At 41.0% G+C, this 16251-nt stretch overlaps 1 protein-coding gene across 1 annotated transcript in view; it reads right to left on the reverse strand.

Annotated features, from left to right (window-relative positions):
* LOC140479098 (G-protein coupled receptor 55-like) overlaps positions 1 to 13046 on the reverse strand; it is a 28877-nt gene extending 15831 nt beyond the window's left edge. The window contains exons 1-2 of the mRNA XM_072572966.1: positions 12943 to 13046; positions 12319 to 12422 (exon numbers count right to left, since the gene is read on the reverse strand). The gene's annotated coding sequence lies outside the window, so the exon portion shown is untranslated. The remainder of the gene's footprint in view (positions 1 to 12318; positions 12423 to 12942) is intronic.
* Positions 13047 to 16251: the final 3205 nt, after the last annotated feature.

Consider the following 16251-nt stretch of genomic DNA (forward strand, 5'->3'; position numbering starts at 1 on the left):
GAGGTGCGGAGGCAAAGAGCTCCTGCTGCAGATACATACCCTTGACTGCCTTATCTGGAAGGAGGAGAGCATCCTGGGTGAGCTGTGCAATGCCAAATCGTGAGCATTTTTGAAAAAAGGGAACAAGTCAGACTGTTGTAATGACAAGGGAATCTCCCTGCAATTGACCATTGGAAATGTCTTTGCTAAGATCCTCCTCAACTGTTTCTTCCCTATGGCTGAGGAACTCTTCCCAGAATAGCAGTTATTTAATGGTTGACTTGTATCCTTACCTATAGTGCTATTTGTAGATGAATCTATAGATTGAGTTCTTGCTAAATAGTTGTTTGTCCAATTTGCTCTTTTGACTGGGTGCTGTGTTCTGAGGTGATGAGAGAAAGAGAGAGAAAAGGAAAGAGAGAGAACTCTAACACTCACTTACAAATACATTTTATCTTCTCTGGCCTATGCTGCTCAGAAGTAGCTGTTGAAATATGATTCCGTGTATATTCCTGAATTCAACTCCAGTGTCTTTTCAAGTTGGCTAGGTTTTTATCTCTTAATGTATGCAGTTGTGTAACAAGTGTAAATCAAAACACTTGAATTTCAAATGCTGATTCCGAGACCTGGTCTTGATGGATTTCGATAAAATGACAATTTCAGTGTCGATGGTTTTGATTATTCTACATGGGTTTCACAAAGCTGACATTGCACTCTGTGAAAGACCTCAGGTGTAGCAACAGTCTATATTTGTCACTATTGTAACAATTACCAGTAGGTGTAAAGTCAAGACATCTAAAACCAGATCTCCCTGAATGGCTAAGGCTTTTGGAGGCAATTTTCCACAGAGTGGGTGTGAGAGATCTTAGTCACTGACACCGTGCTAAGGAGCTCTCTGTTAGTCAGTAGGAGGATGGGAGGCTAGCTGATGCAGGAGGGTGAGGTGGGCTCCTTCTCTTCTCTGAATTTTGGAGGCAATGAAGAAACTCCTAGGTAAGGTTTATACCTAAAATACCAGTTTTGCCCTTGAAAAGTGCCCAAGATATCATCTTGGTAAAGCAATTGCAACCTGCATTGGGATTGTCTGCATGAAGGAATATTATGCTTTTGACTGACACTTATATTGCCTTAAATGAAGGAGATTACTGTTTCACCTTATGCTGTCTGCTAACAGGAGTCCTCTGAGTACAGTAAAACTATTTGTAGATGAGGATTTGAAGCACTGTTAAATAGAACAAAGAAAACAAAGAAAATTTACAGCCCAGGAACAGGCCCTTCAGCCCTCCAAGCCGGACAATTCCTAACCTTCTGTATCCCTCTACTCCCCACCTACTCATGCATTTATCCAGACACATCTTAAATGAATCTACCGTGCCTGCCTCTACCACCTGCGCTGGCAACGTGTTTCAGACACCCACCACCCTCTGTGTGAAGTGCTTGCCGCTTGTATCCCCCTTAATCTTTCCACCTGTCACCTTGAAAGTGTGACCTCTCGTTATTGAATCCTTCACCCTGGGAAAAAGCTTGTCTCTGTCCACCCTGTCTATACCCTTCATGATTTTGTAAAGCTCAATCAGGTCCCCCCATCAATCTCCTTTTTTCTCATGAAAATAAACTTAACCTACTCAATCTTTCTTCATAGCTAGCACCTTCCATACCAGGCAACATCCTTGTAAACCTTCTCTGCACCCTCTCTAGAGTGTCCACATCCTTTTGGTAATCTGGTGACCAGAACTGTACATAGTATTCTAAATGCGGCCAAACCAATGTCTTGTACAATGTTAACATGACTTGCCAGCTCTTATACACAATACCCTGTCCAATGAAGGCAAGCATACTATGTGCCTTCTTAACCACCCTATCTACCTGTGCAGCAACCTTCAGGGTACAATGGACCTACACTCCCAGATCCCTCTGCCCATCAACTTTTCTGTCACCTTTCACTGTTTGCTTGTTGTAGGAGGTTTAGAGAAGGCTTTTGTCTTCTAGGAGACCGTCAAGATTTCACCGATATTCTGAGCACTTCACAGAGTGGGTGTGAGAGATCTTAGTCACTGACACCGTGCTAAGGAGCTCTCTGTTAGTCAGTAGGAGGATGGGAGGCTAGCTGATGCAGGAGGGTGAGGTGGGCTCCTTCTCTTCTCTGAATACAAGACATCTCAGCCACCGCTCTGAACCTTTTTTATCAGGACCACCAATACTGCAAGAGAGAACCTTTCCCTTGGTTCCTGAACACTGCACCCCTCAACTGCCATGTGTTTCTGTATGCCACTTCACACCTTCAGTTGAAGTGACTGTGAAGAGCCCACATATATTGCCTCATGAGAATTGCCCTAATCAGTGCTTGGCAACTGAATCTGCAGATCTCTCTCATTCAGCACCTCCCAACAAGTTCAAGTATGGAGATCAGCAATTAGGGCCAAAGATGCAAACTTGACTTACAAACAGGCACAATCCAAATACTGTGAATGCTGGAAATCTGAAATATAAGCCAAAAATGCTAGAAATCCTCAGCAGTTCCAAGGCATGGTCACAAAACTTGGAACATTAAGTTTTTAACTCTCTCTCCACAGATGGTGAGCAATTTCCAACATGTTCTATTTTTATTTCCCGAAACTGGGCCAGAGGTTTATCCACCCCGATGTTTGGGCGCCAGAGATTCGGGGGGTGGGAGGTTGGAAACACACACATTTGAATCCTAATACAATAGCTGCTGCGATTTAATTTAATTTAAATCATAAACCTGCAATACAGAGCTGATCCCTGGAACACCAAAAGCACTATTGATGGCTTTGTTCCGTTTTTTGAAAAGAAGTCAAATACCCTTCATTGTGCCATCCTTACCCGGTCTCGTGTGACTCCAAAGCTACAACATTGTGGTGGACTGTTAACTGCCCTCTGAAAACTGCTACAGATATTAGATGGACCAAGCAGTTCACGAAGGTGGTTTGTCATTACTTTCACTGGGGCAATTATGGATAAACAATAGCCATCAATGCTTACATCTTGTGAAGTAGCATTTTTTTTTAAAAAAACAAGGGAATGTGGGGAGATTTAGTCTTGACCTTGCTGTTGGTCTGCTCTGCACACAGCACATGGAACATGTCAAATACTACAGACAGTGCCCTTTCGCCTTAAAGGCAGGCTGCCTCTTAAAGGTAATGTGGAGAAAAAGTTTGCCAAAATGGGATTTACCATAAAATGAAGACAGGGCACGTAGAAGAATCCAGATTGACAGATGAGTTGCAGGAGGCTTTACCTGTGATCTTAGGTAGGGTGGAGACATCAAGGCTTGTATCTGGGCTTTTCTGGAAGGGAGTGGGAGAACAAAGTGGCTGGAGAGGTCAATTCTCATGATTCTGTCCCCAAGGTGCTGCACCTCAAGAGGTGGCATGACCGGACATTGGTGGCACTTGCTCTGCATACCTCCAGCTACCCAGCTATGGCAAGCACATTTTTGTCAAAGCAGATATCTTCAAATTTATAATTAAAACTAATTATTTACACTGCTAGAATATTAAAGACCTAAACACAGTATTGGATCTATACTTACTGATAAAGTAAGAGGAGAAAGATTTAAAAGGAACCCGAGGAAGGTTCATGTGTGGAATGAACTGTCAGAGGAAGTGGTAGGTGCAGGTACAGTTACAACATTTAAAAGACATTTGGATAAGTACGTGAATTGGAAAGACTAGAAGGATATGAGCCAAATGCAGACAAGTGGGATTAGTTTAGTTTGGGAAACTTGGTTGTCATGGACAAGTTGAACCGAAGGGTCTGTTTCTGTGCTGTCTGACCCTATTACTCTATGATACTACATTACCTGACTATGACATTAGACAGAACAGACTGCAATAACTATGTCAGTTGAAGAGACATGGGAACATTTACACTGGAGCATCACATGTTGATATGTTATCTAACTTTCTTAAAGTTACACTGCCTTTCTGGAATCTACACAATAATGAAACTTCCCCCTCTTCCCTTTAAAAAAATAGGAACCCTTTTTGATAAGCATGTACAAGACTACAGACAAATAGCTAATCTCTATAAGTTAAAATAAACCTTTGGCAGATGACCAGATCTATCCTGATCCAGTCATCACAGCTTGGCTGTGTAGCTTCACTATGTAGTGTCCTGTCATTGTGGATGGATGTGAATCATTGTCATAGACGCGCAGTTGTCAACTGGTATGATACTTTCAGTATCCAAATCGTCATCTCTTGTGAAGGACGGTTAATCATATACAGCTCAGATACGTCACCATTTTTTGTAGGATTTAAACATTGTTTATCACAACATCATATGACTTTGGTGGATATAATGATGATGTAACTTTCCAGAAACGCAAGTATTCACACAAAATTCACGAACTCTTATGCTTTGCCCTAGTTAAAATTGAGATAGCTGCCTGAATGCCCTTGTAACCTCTTCTCCTGTCTTTAAAACCATGCAACATGTGCATGCAGTTTGACAGTGAGAGTATAGGAGGGAAAAATTGTGTGGATCTGTCTTCCAAATATGAGAGCTGCTAATAAAGGTGAATTTAAGGAGGATCACGTAGATCTAACTCATCTATCCGATAATTTTGGAACTTTACACTTTACTATCATGGATTTTGCCATATGTACAAGTAGTGCATTCTGTGAGGCTGTTAGGCTGAGGTAATGAGGCAAAGAGACAGTGTTTTGGAAATCCTATTCCCTGCACATGTCTGGGAAGGGTGCATTCGTACACTGTGCAATGTAACTTGCTGAGGAACTCCAACATACTGAATATGACATTTATTGTGTCAGCAACTGTTGACCTAGTGGGTATCTTTATTTTTTAGTGTAAAGGGTGAGATAGTCAGCTATCAGTATGTAATTGTGTCTTTGGACACAAAAAAAATCAGTTCTAATCTTGCGCTGCAGCTCTGAAGGAATCATGTATGGAAGAAGAGATCCTCTCCTGTTGAGGTTGGTGGTGGTGGAGTTGACCTGTTCCACACAGTTTAATGATGCTGGGGGAAAGGATAGATTCACATTGTCAATCTCTTGTTTTTCTGCAGCCACGTGACCTATGTATATTTAGTCAAGTGTATGTCAGTGTAAATCCTGTGGTTTTTTTGCATTTTAAAAGTTACAAGCTAGTAGAACCTACTAGCTTGCTGAACGTGTTCAGGCCACCGATTGATGATAATCTTCATGAGCTGTTCCATTTGGACATCATCCAAATTTGCTGAATCTGCTCTGGTTGGCTATAACCAAATGAATGAGACTGGCTCAGATTGAATGATATATACTTGGTAGTCTATAGGAATTTGGAATCCACTAAGAGTATTTGAAATACTCATCTATGAACCTGCACTTAATTTGTTTTAGAATAGTGTATTTGTCTATACTTCACCCTAGAATTTTTTTTAAAATTCACTTGTGAGACATGGGCGTCGCTGGTTAGGCCAGCATTTATTGCCCATCCTTAGTTGCCCTTGAGAAGGGAACTTTGCTAGATAAGAACTCTTCTGGGTGTTTTGCAATACTGTTGTTTATTGAATCGAATACAGATTGACCTTGATACAGAGAGCTCACAATCATTTCTCCTCCCTTGCGGTTACTGTGCTGCAGCAAGGATAGTGACATAATTAGTTTAGCTCTGAACTCAGGCAGGTGGTGAGTGATGGTTGGAAAAAGAGCTCTTGACAACTGCTACTGCTTCTGTCACTTTTTTAGTACCCACTAGGTACCACAAACTTTCAATCCTCTCTTACTGCCATCACGATGTGACATCTTGGGCCATACACCTTCGCCAGTGTGGTAAGGTCTGTATGTTTCCCTACCTGTTTACCTATTTAACATTTACCAGGAGGACTGGGTTCTTGTTGAAATAGGTATCTTGAACGTTATCAACAAAACAGACTATTCACACTTCTATAAGATTTCAAACTTACTCATGGTGTGGATTCTATCCTCACTGATGTTTCAGTAATGTTACTTGACTATAACATGGCACATAGCTGACTGCATGACTGCACTGTGCTTTATCTACTGAAGACATGGACCTTTATACCAGAATGTCTCATGTCACAATATAATCAAACTGTGGTCAAAAGGTACATTGCCCTAAGATATTTGCAATAATACAATATTTATATAATTTACATTGCCCGATTGTGAGTGTGAGGATATGATGAGGAAACTTGAGCTGAGTGCACTTTTTCTGTACCAGAAGTTCCAATGAATCTATGAGAGATTGATAGAGTGTAGTGCGTCAAAGTTTGTAGATGACACTAAGACAAGTGGTAGAGCAATGTGTACCGAGGACACTGAAAATCTGCAAAGGGATATAGACAGGATACGTGAGTGGGCAAGGGTCTGGCAGATGGGGCATACAATGTTGGACTATTATTTAAATGGTGAAAAAATGCAGCATGCTACTCTGCAGAGGAACCTGGGTGTCCTTGTGAATGAATCACAAAATGTTGGTTTGCAGATGCAGCAGTTAATTAAGAAGGCAAATGTAATATTGTCCTTTATTGCTAAAGGATGGAGTTAAAAACAGGGAGGTTATTCTGCAGTTGTATAGGATGCTAGTGAGGCCACACCTGGAGTACTGTGTACAGTTTTGGTCTCCTTATTTGAGAAAGGATGTACTGACACTGGAGAGGGTACACAGAAGATACACTAAATTGATTCCAGAGTAGAGAAGGTTGGCTTGTGATGTGAGATTGAGTAGACTGGGATTATACACATTTTCAAGGTGAAGATAGATTTTTGAACAGTAAAAGAATTAAGGGTTATGGTAAGCACATGGGTAAGTGGAGCCGAATGCACTTAAAGATCAGCCATGGTCTTGTTGAATGGTGGTGCAGCCTGGATGGACCAGATGGCCTATTCCTGTTCCTATTTATTATGTTCTTTTCAAGCACACTAACCTAAGGTGGCCTGAATTTACACACGTCTGCAGCATGACATCTAGATATCAAAACTCTAGAGCTTTAGGACGTTTATTAAGGAAATAGTAGAAGAATGTCTGAACATCAATAACTTTAACAGCAACCAGGTCAGCAAAGATTCAGCTCTCCAAAATGGCCACCTAACAACCTGGACCAACAACTTGCTGGACTAATATGTAGGGAAAAAGTAACATGGGATTGGGAACATGGAGAGTTGCATAATCTTTTTTTAATGACAGGGACCAGCTTTCAGTAGGTATTGGAAGGAACTGGGCACAGAAACAACAGAAGTCCCTGGGCCTAATGCAAATTCAGGCCTTTCCGCCAGATCATTTTGGACTTCGTACTGAGACAGCAACATTCAGAAAACAACTGATTTGTTTCTTTACACAAAGGAGGGATAAAGTACTGATTTCTGGTGAGAGTTTTAACAGTGATATCATAACCAATGTAGCTGCAGTTATTCAAACAATGGTCACAGATAGATTCTGTGGTGTAGTGATATCGTCACTTGATTAGTAATTGCAAGACCCAGACTAATGCTCTGGGGGATATGGGTCAAATCCCATCACAACTGATGAAAGCTAGTTCATTCATGATAACTATGACAGTCATCAGTTATTAAGGTGTGGGATCCAAATATTAATTCACTAATTATTGACTGAACCTATATATAGTAACATTTGCTGACGCCACCAAAGAAGGATTTTTATTATATATGCATGGTTAACACATTAATTTTTGCACATTCTAATGTGTGTGCATTCAAATTTTCAGCAGTGATGCCATACTGTGCATGTGCATTTGAAGTTTTGTTATCATACATTGTGATTTTACCAGAACTGCATGTGAATGCAACCAATGCTGATGTCATGACATTTGGGTGCCATGACATCATTAAGATGCATATGTTCAGACTTGTTGTTGGCCCTTCTATGAACACATGTGGAGAATCTGCTGTTTCCAATTTTGTTGGGCAACACGATGGTTCAGTGGCTAGCACTGCTGCCTCACAATGCCAAGGACCTGGGTTTGCTACCAGCCTCTGGTGACATTTTGTGCACAGTTTGCACATTCTCCCTGTGTCTGCGTGGATTTCCTCCAGGTGATCTGGTTTCCTTCCATAGTCCAAAGATGTGCAGGTTAAGTGGATTGGCCATTTTCAGTTGCCCATAGTATCCAGGGATGGGAAGGTTAGATGGATTAGCCATGGGAAATGCAGGCTTGTAGGGATAGGGGTGTGGGTTTGTGTGGGCTGCTCTTTGGAGGGTCAGTGTGGACTTGATGGGCCAAATGTCTGCTTCCACACTGTAAAGGTTCTAAGATTCTATATTCACTGCATCTACCTAGAACATAACAATTGAAAATTCACATAAAACCAGACCTTGCACGAGAATTAGAAAGTACAGTTTATAATAAAAGAAGGCAGTTGTACTTATCTAACGTAATCAAAAACACAAGCGAGTGAGAGTGGTGTTGAAATTGACAGTTTCTAGGCTCTTGTTATGTGTGAAAACTTACATTCATTTTAATTGAGATATTGATAATTTATTATTTTTCACTTCAGACACTGCTTTAAAGCATCTTGCTAAGTCATTTCTTTACATAAATTTTGAAATGATTTAACCTTCCTTATAGGTACAGAGAACAGGCGATAGGAAAGTATGAAGGGGGCATGAAGAAAGGCTGGCAGAGAAGGTAAGGAAAGGAATGCATCCAAAGTGGTCTTGAGCTGCAAATTGTAGTCTGAATTGTTAAAGAAACCTGGATGGAGATTTTCAAGTGAACTGAATCCATGCTACTCCATCTGTGTTACTTACTAATAATACAAGAAATAAGACATGGTAATTTGTCACAGAGATATACAGTACGGAAACAAACCTTTCGGTCCAACCTGTCCATGCTGGCCAGATATCCTAACCTAATCTAGTCACATTTGCCAGCATTTGGCCCATATCCCTCTAAAACCTTCCTTTTATATACCTATCCAGATGCCTTTTAAATGCTGTAATTGTATCAGCCTCCACCACTTCCTCTGTCAGCTCATTCCATACACACACAACATTCTGCATGAAAAAGTTGCCCCCAGGTCCCTTTTATATCTTTCCCCTCTCACCCTAAACCTATGCCCTCTAGTTCTGGACTTGCCCATCCCAGGGAAAAGACTTTGTCTATATCCATGCCCCTCATCATTTTATTAACCTCTATAAGGTCACCCCTCAGCCTCCGACGCTCCAGGGAAAACAGCGCCAGTCTATTCGGCTTCTCCCTATAGCTCAAAACCTCTAACCCTGGCAACATCCTTGTAAATCTTTTCTGAATCCTATCAAGTTTCACAATATCCTTCTGATATGAAGGAGACCAGAATTGCATGCAATATTCCAACAGTGGCCTAACCAATGTCCTGTACAGCCGCAACATGACCTCCCAACTCCCGTACTCAATGCTCTGATCAATAAAGGAAATCATAACAAATGCCTTCTTCACTATCCTATCTTCCTGCGACTCCATTTTCAAGGAGCTATGAACCTGCACTCCAAGGTCTCTTTGTTCAGCAACACTCCTTAGGACCTTAGCATTAAGTGTATAAGTACTGCTCTGATTTGCTTTTCCAAAATGCAGCTACAAAATTAAACTCCATTTGCCACTTCTCAGCCCATTGGTCCATCTGGTCCAGATTCTGTCGTAATCTGAGGTAACCCTTTTTGCTGTCCACTACACTTCCAATTTTGGTGTCATCTGCAAACATACTAACTATACCTCCTATGTTCACATCCATATAAATGATAAAAAGCAGTGGACCCAGCACTGATCCTTGTGGCACACTGCTGGTCAGAGTCCTCCAGTCTGAAAAGCCACCCTTCACTACTGCCCTCTGTCTTCTAGCTTTGAGCCAGTTCTGTATCCAAATGGCTAGTTCTCCCAGTATTCCATGAGATCTAACCTTGCTAACCGGTCTCCCATGAGGAACCTTGTCAAAAGCCTTACTGAAATACATATAGATCACGTCTACCACTCTGCTCACATCAATCTTCTTTGTTAGTTCTTCAACAAACACAAGCAAGTTCATGAGACATGGCCTCCCATGATGACTGTCCCTAATCAGTCCTTGCCTTTCCAAATACATGTTAATCCTGACCTTCAGGATTCCCTCCAACAACTTGCCCACCACTGATGTCAGGCTCACCGGTCTGTAGTTCCCTGACTTTCCTTACCACTTTTCTTAAACAGTGGCGCCACGTTAGACAACCTCCAGTCTTCCGGCACTTCACTTGTGCTTATCAATGATACAAATATCTCAGCAAAGGGACCAGCAATCATTTCCCTAGCTGGAGATTTTCCTTAAGAATCAAAGACAGTGTATCAAGCTTTAAAACCATGGGAGACAGACTCAGACAAGACTTAAAATAGTTCAGAAGTTGAATATACCTTAGGAACCAGAAAAATTCTCCATGTACATCTCTATGACTATATTACTTCAAAAGCAGTGAGTACTTGATTTTTACGCTGCCCAAATCCATGTGGGTAGCAACTTGTTTCCAAATTGGATTGTAGAAGCTGCAGGATCAAAGAAACAACCACAAGTACCATTCTTGCATGTGACAAAATATGCTTGAAATGCACCTGGAAGGAACACCTGGCAGAATTAAGCATAAACTATCACAACAACTACATTGCTGAATCTCCATACAGTGGTAACTCTTTCATAACAAGAAAACTATAAATCACCTATATATCAATAGCCCTTTCAAAATGAAAAGGGAACAGCACAATGATAACAAGCAAATTCTTCAGCATGAATTGGACAGACACAGATATCCTATCACCATTTGGGCTCTTTAAGCAAAGTATGGAGATTAGTCTATTGTCTATTGTCCCTTTCCTCATTAGATTTAGTCATTGTAGAACCAGATAAGCTAACTGCGAAAACAAAGGTAGCCATTGGAAATGAGGGGTTGAACAGATTTGTTACCTTCGGCTTGACTCAAAGAGGACTGAAGAAGTTCTGCTAAGTTATGGGAATTAGTGCAAAGTCAGCTTTGCATTGCAGTGAACTCAGAATCTACCATGGAGAGCTGAAGATCACAAATACAATTGAATTGTCCCAACATAGAGTGTGAAACATGTGTATGAGCATTTGGGATATCACAAGATTCCAAAAGTACTTATTTGCGAAGCAATTCACTGTGTAACTGATTACAAGCCATTGGAAATGATTTGATGTAATCAACTAACAAGCATATTACCAGAAATCAATGTGGTCTGGGTGAAGTATGGTGACATTGATGTCTGTCACAAACCAGATACCAAATACTCACCTCAAACATGTGAGAAAAGAAAACAAAAATAAAAATAGTGTATGATGAATGTAAACCAATAGACATGTTTGACGTTTGGTCATACATTGTACACAGGGAACATGTTTAGTTGCAAAAGTGTCCAAAATGTGCAGGGAGCTTAGATCCTAAAAAGTCACATCATTGAATTGAGCTCCATTATGGAGGAACAAAAGCCAGTTTAGGGAATGGTACAATATTTTGATTGTGCACAAACTGTACGAAAAATAAGCTTGCGTAATGAAGGAGTGGAAGTTATCAGGCCAGCAATTACATGGTAACAATACACAAAAGATTCCAAAACACCTGTAGATCTACAACATCAAAAAGTGATCCAAGTCTCTGGAAGATTGCACCATCAAAAAATCCAGAAGGATTGTCACACCATCTGTTATATGGACTCCTACACTCAAACTTTTAAAATGTTTCAATTGTTAAAGAGTAAATAACTTTGCAACTACCTTATTTATACATTATTTTGACTCTTACTGTCTGCAATTTGATCTTGGAAAAAAAGGATGCTATATTATCATTTTTAGAGCTGTTTTGCTTTATGAGTTGGATATGCTAATTAGTTAAGGAGCAGGAAAAAAACATGTGATCCACTTTCATGCTCAGTTCAATAAAAGGAAGCTAGAGTGAGGATGTACATGTAGTTATCTGTAACTGCAAGTTGTATTCTGAGTTTTAAATAAATAGATTTGTGAGATTTTTAAGGGAATGAACGCCACTTATCAATATCGGGAGGTGATGACATAGTGGAATTATCACTAGACCTATTAATCCAGAAAACGTTGCTAACATCCTGGGGACCTGAGTTCAAATCCCATCAGGGTAGATGGTAAAATTTGAATTCAATACAAAAGAATATCTAGAATTAAAAATCTAATGCTGACCATGAAACTGTTATTGGAAAAACCCATCTGGCTCTTTAATGTCCTTCAGAGAAGGAAATCTGCCATCCTCACCTGGTCTGGCCAACATGTGACTCCAGACCCACAGCAATCCAGTTGACTCTCATTTGCCCTCAACAGTAAGTCTATTATTTGAGATTTAAAAAGCCTTCACCTGTTTCAGACAAGAGCCCTAGATTCCCATTTTATTGTCTACATCAGTATAGGTGATAGCCTTTCTTGTCTGCTGCACTGGAGGTCAAGGAGGCCATTTAGTACCTGAAAAACATAGAAAACAGGCAATCATATTTCTAGAACACTTCTTTCTAGATGTCATTTGTAATCTTACTCCATCAGCAATCTTGGTTGCTGGTCATGCGCCTGGTCAACAGCTTTGAAGATACTGAAGATATATCAAAGAAGTTTGGTTTCATCCTTCATGTGTCCTTTCTTCTCTAATTCCCAACATTCTACCCAAGCTGAAATGTGTCCAAGATGTGAATCTTGCTCCCATTATAGAGAGGCTCATCCAGAAACTTACACTGCTAGACAGGATACAAAAATGTTGGACAGTTGCTCTTCTCTGCATCATTACTGAAGCTAATTCATTCCACCATGCCATCATTGGCTCTCAATTTTAATTATACTGCAAGTCAAAGCGCACATGAAAATACCTTACCTTCCATCTAATGTCCATTACTTACAGTTTTCTTTCTCCTTATAACTACATTGAAATAAGGACTCATCAAATCTGCTCCTACTTCATGTGATTCTGGCTCAGTAAATGAGAAGTCCTTACCTCATTCCACTTTCTCTTCCTCCTGAGGTTTCCCAATCCCTGCTCCTAACTTTTCCACATCTTCGAAATTTAACATGGATTTTTCAGTTGAAAAAAACCCACTAAGTGCTATGTTGAAACAGTGCTGTTGAAAGCAGCTACCATGTTTGAAACAGAAGGAATTTGCTGAAAAAGAAAGGAGTCATGAGGGAGAAAGGAAATCATTGGCACCAGCAATAAAACCACTCTTCCTGCAGTCAGCTTCAGTGACTAGGGAGCATGTGGCAGCCAGAGGCAAATGTGAAGAGCAGTTAAGGGTGGAGCACCAAAGTTGAGATGTTGGTTAGATTAGTAATGAGATTAGTTTTAAGGAAACTCTGTTTAAAGAAGTGAAAGCAACACAGTTGTCATTATCTGATTAAAGAGCAATGGGTATTTATGCAGCCACGCTACAGAGAAGTGATGTAAAAATTATTCATGTTAAATCGACTTTTTAACGTTCTTTACATGGTCTTGTGGCTGCAAAATAGTATTAATGGAGCAACACATTGCTGCTATCCGTGAAGGTATGAGAGATGCCATCCCTAGAGAGTTGTGGAAGCAGAGTCATTGGATATTTTTATGTCAGAGATAGAAAGATTCTTGACTAACAAAGGAATCCAAGTTTACTGAGAGTAGGTGAGAATACGGAATTTATCAATGCTCTTAATGAAAGCAGTTCAGCTCGAGGGGCTAAATGGCCTTTTCCTGCTACTAATTCAAATGTTTGTATGCTCATTTGCCTTTATTAATCTACAGATTTAGAATAAGTACACTTCTAGCCATCAAACAAAACTATCTGTAATCTATAGGCGCTGGTGAAAGAGGCGTGTTCCATTTTAACATCTGCTGACTACATTAAGCAAAAAACAACTTCAAACAACAGGAATCATTATGAGCAGTGTATGATTTCAGATTTAAAGGTTTTTTTTCTTCTTTCACTGCATGCATTTGTCAATAGACATTGTTCTTTTGTGAAAGATGTTGACAATGTCCTGCATTTGCACCTTTCAATTGACTGGCTTGTTATAGGACAGTTGGGTAGTTAAGAGTTAAACACATTACCATCATACCAGGCATGAAAATTAGTGAGTTTTCTACAGCTGATCATAGTTTCATCATTACTGAGACTCTCTGTCAATTTCACATTGACTTTAAATTCCATGGTGGGATTTGAACCCACTCTCTTCAGAGCATTGTCATAGAATCCTAGAATTCATACAGTGTAAGCAGCCCACTTAGTCTCCATCGACCCTCTGAACAGCATCCAACCCAGACCCTGTAACCCTGCATTTGCTATGGACAATATGGGCAATTTAGCATGGCAAATCCACCTATCCTGCACATCTTTGGACTCTGGGAGAAAACTGAAGCATCCACAGGAAGCCTACGCAGACATGAAGAAAATGTGAAAATCCCACACATACAGTTGTCCGAGGGTGGAATTAAACCTGGACCCCTCACGCTGTAAGGCAGCATTAATCTAATCCTACTTGATGACTACCCTAATGGCCTTATGTAAATGTCCCCATCTCCTCCAGATTGCAGTAGAAGGTAAGAGTCAAGATTAGTGTGGTGCTGGAAAAGCACAGCAAGTCATGCAGCATCTGAGGAGCAGGAAAATTGATGTTTCCATCAGAAGCCCTTCATCAAGAATGAAGCTGGGAGTCTTGGGGGTGGAGAGATAATTGGGAGGGGTTGGGCTGGGGGGAAGGTAGCTGAGAGTGCAATAGATGGATAGAGCAAGGGGTAAAGTTGAAATGAGGGTGGAGCAGACAGATGGGAAGGAAGCTTGACAGATGGGACAGGTCATGAGGATGGTGCTGAGCTTTCTCACAGTGTTTCAGGGAACATCTCTGGGACACCTGCATCAAACAACCGCACTGCCCCTTGGACGAACATTTCAACTCCCCCTCCCATTCTGCTGAGGACATGCAAATCTTGGGCCTCACCACCCGACGTCTGGAGGAAGAACGTCTCATCTTCCGCCTCAGAACCCTTCAACACCAGGGCATCAATGTGAACTTCACCAGTTTCCTCATTTCCTTTCCCCCACCTTACCCCAGTTCCAAACTTTCAGCTCAGTACCATCCTCATGAGCTGTCCCACCTGTCAATCTTCCTTCCCACCTATCCGCTACACCCTCCTCCCTGACCTATCACCTTTATCCCTTTCTCTATCCATCTATTGCAATCTCAACTACCTTCCACCCAGCTCCACCCCCCTCCCACTTATCTCTCCACCCCCCAGGCTTCCAGCCTCATTTCTGATAAAGGGCTCCTGCCTAAAACATCGATTTTCCTGCTCCTCGGATGCTGCCTGACCTGCTGTGCTTTTCCAGCACCACTCTAAACTTGACTCTAATCTCCAGCATCTGCAGTCCTCACTTTCACCCTGCAGCAGAAGGTAAGTTGAGTAAAGCTGCAGGTCCATCAGTTGTGAAACTATTTGTGTGATATGATCATGTCCCTTGTTTCTGATGTCCTTTCTTCCAGTATTGTAATGACAGAGACAATAGAAAGATGCTCTTCCATGAAAATTCCTTTCTCTTTTTCCTTTCCCTACCTCTCAATGGAACTACATGCAAAATCTCAAAATCTCGTGAGAAATGGAACTACATGCAAAATCTCAAAATCTCGTGAGAAATGCTTATATATTTGGTCCTTTCTCCAGGAAAGTCTCAGAAGCATGGGTGTTTTGGGTGAAAAGTAGGCTGCATTGCTTTTATTATCACTCATAAACCATAATTTATGCTGCTTCAGAACTTCCTATGCAGCATCACAAACCGCTATCCAGTAATGTAAAATACACTTCCACTTCCTGGTCACTTCCCTGTTGGTTGAAAGTGCTGACTGTTTTGAAACACCCATGAACAATTTGTTGCTGGGGAGCTTTGATGAAATTCTGAATGCTAGCTTATACTGGTTTTACTTATTTTGCCTGGTGATGCAGGAGTTGCTGGCTCAGGCGGCATATATTGCCCATCCCTAATTGCCCTAGAGAAGTGGAGTGATTGGAATGAGATCAGCCAGCTCTACATTATAGAATATGAGTTCCCTGATTGAGGCTGTTAATCTGGTCCAATCCGGGAGCCCCAGCTGACAGATTTTAAAAAAGGGTATATCAGAGATACTAACACTGATAGTTGACTCTGAAGAGGCAGTACTAGAGTCAAGGATTATTCCTGTGTAAGTAAAGGGTGACATGGTGGTGTGAGACCAGCCTCTGTGGAGCTATTTCAAAGAAGGTGACGAAAAACCATGTCCTTGAACTGCAGCACTCCATGCTTGA

Source organism: Chiloscyllium punctatum, chromosome 6 (genome assembly GCF_047496795.1).
Source record: "Chiloscyllium punctatum isolate Juve2018m chromosome 6, sChiPun1.3, whole genome shotgun sequence".
Taxonomy (NCBI): Eukaryota; Metazoa; Chordata; class Chondrichthyes; order Orectolobiformes; family Hemiscylliidae; genus Chiloscyllium; species Chiloscyllium punctatum.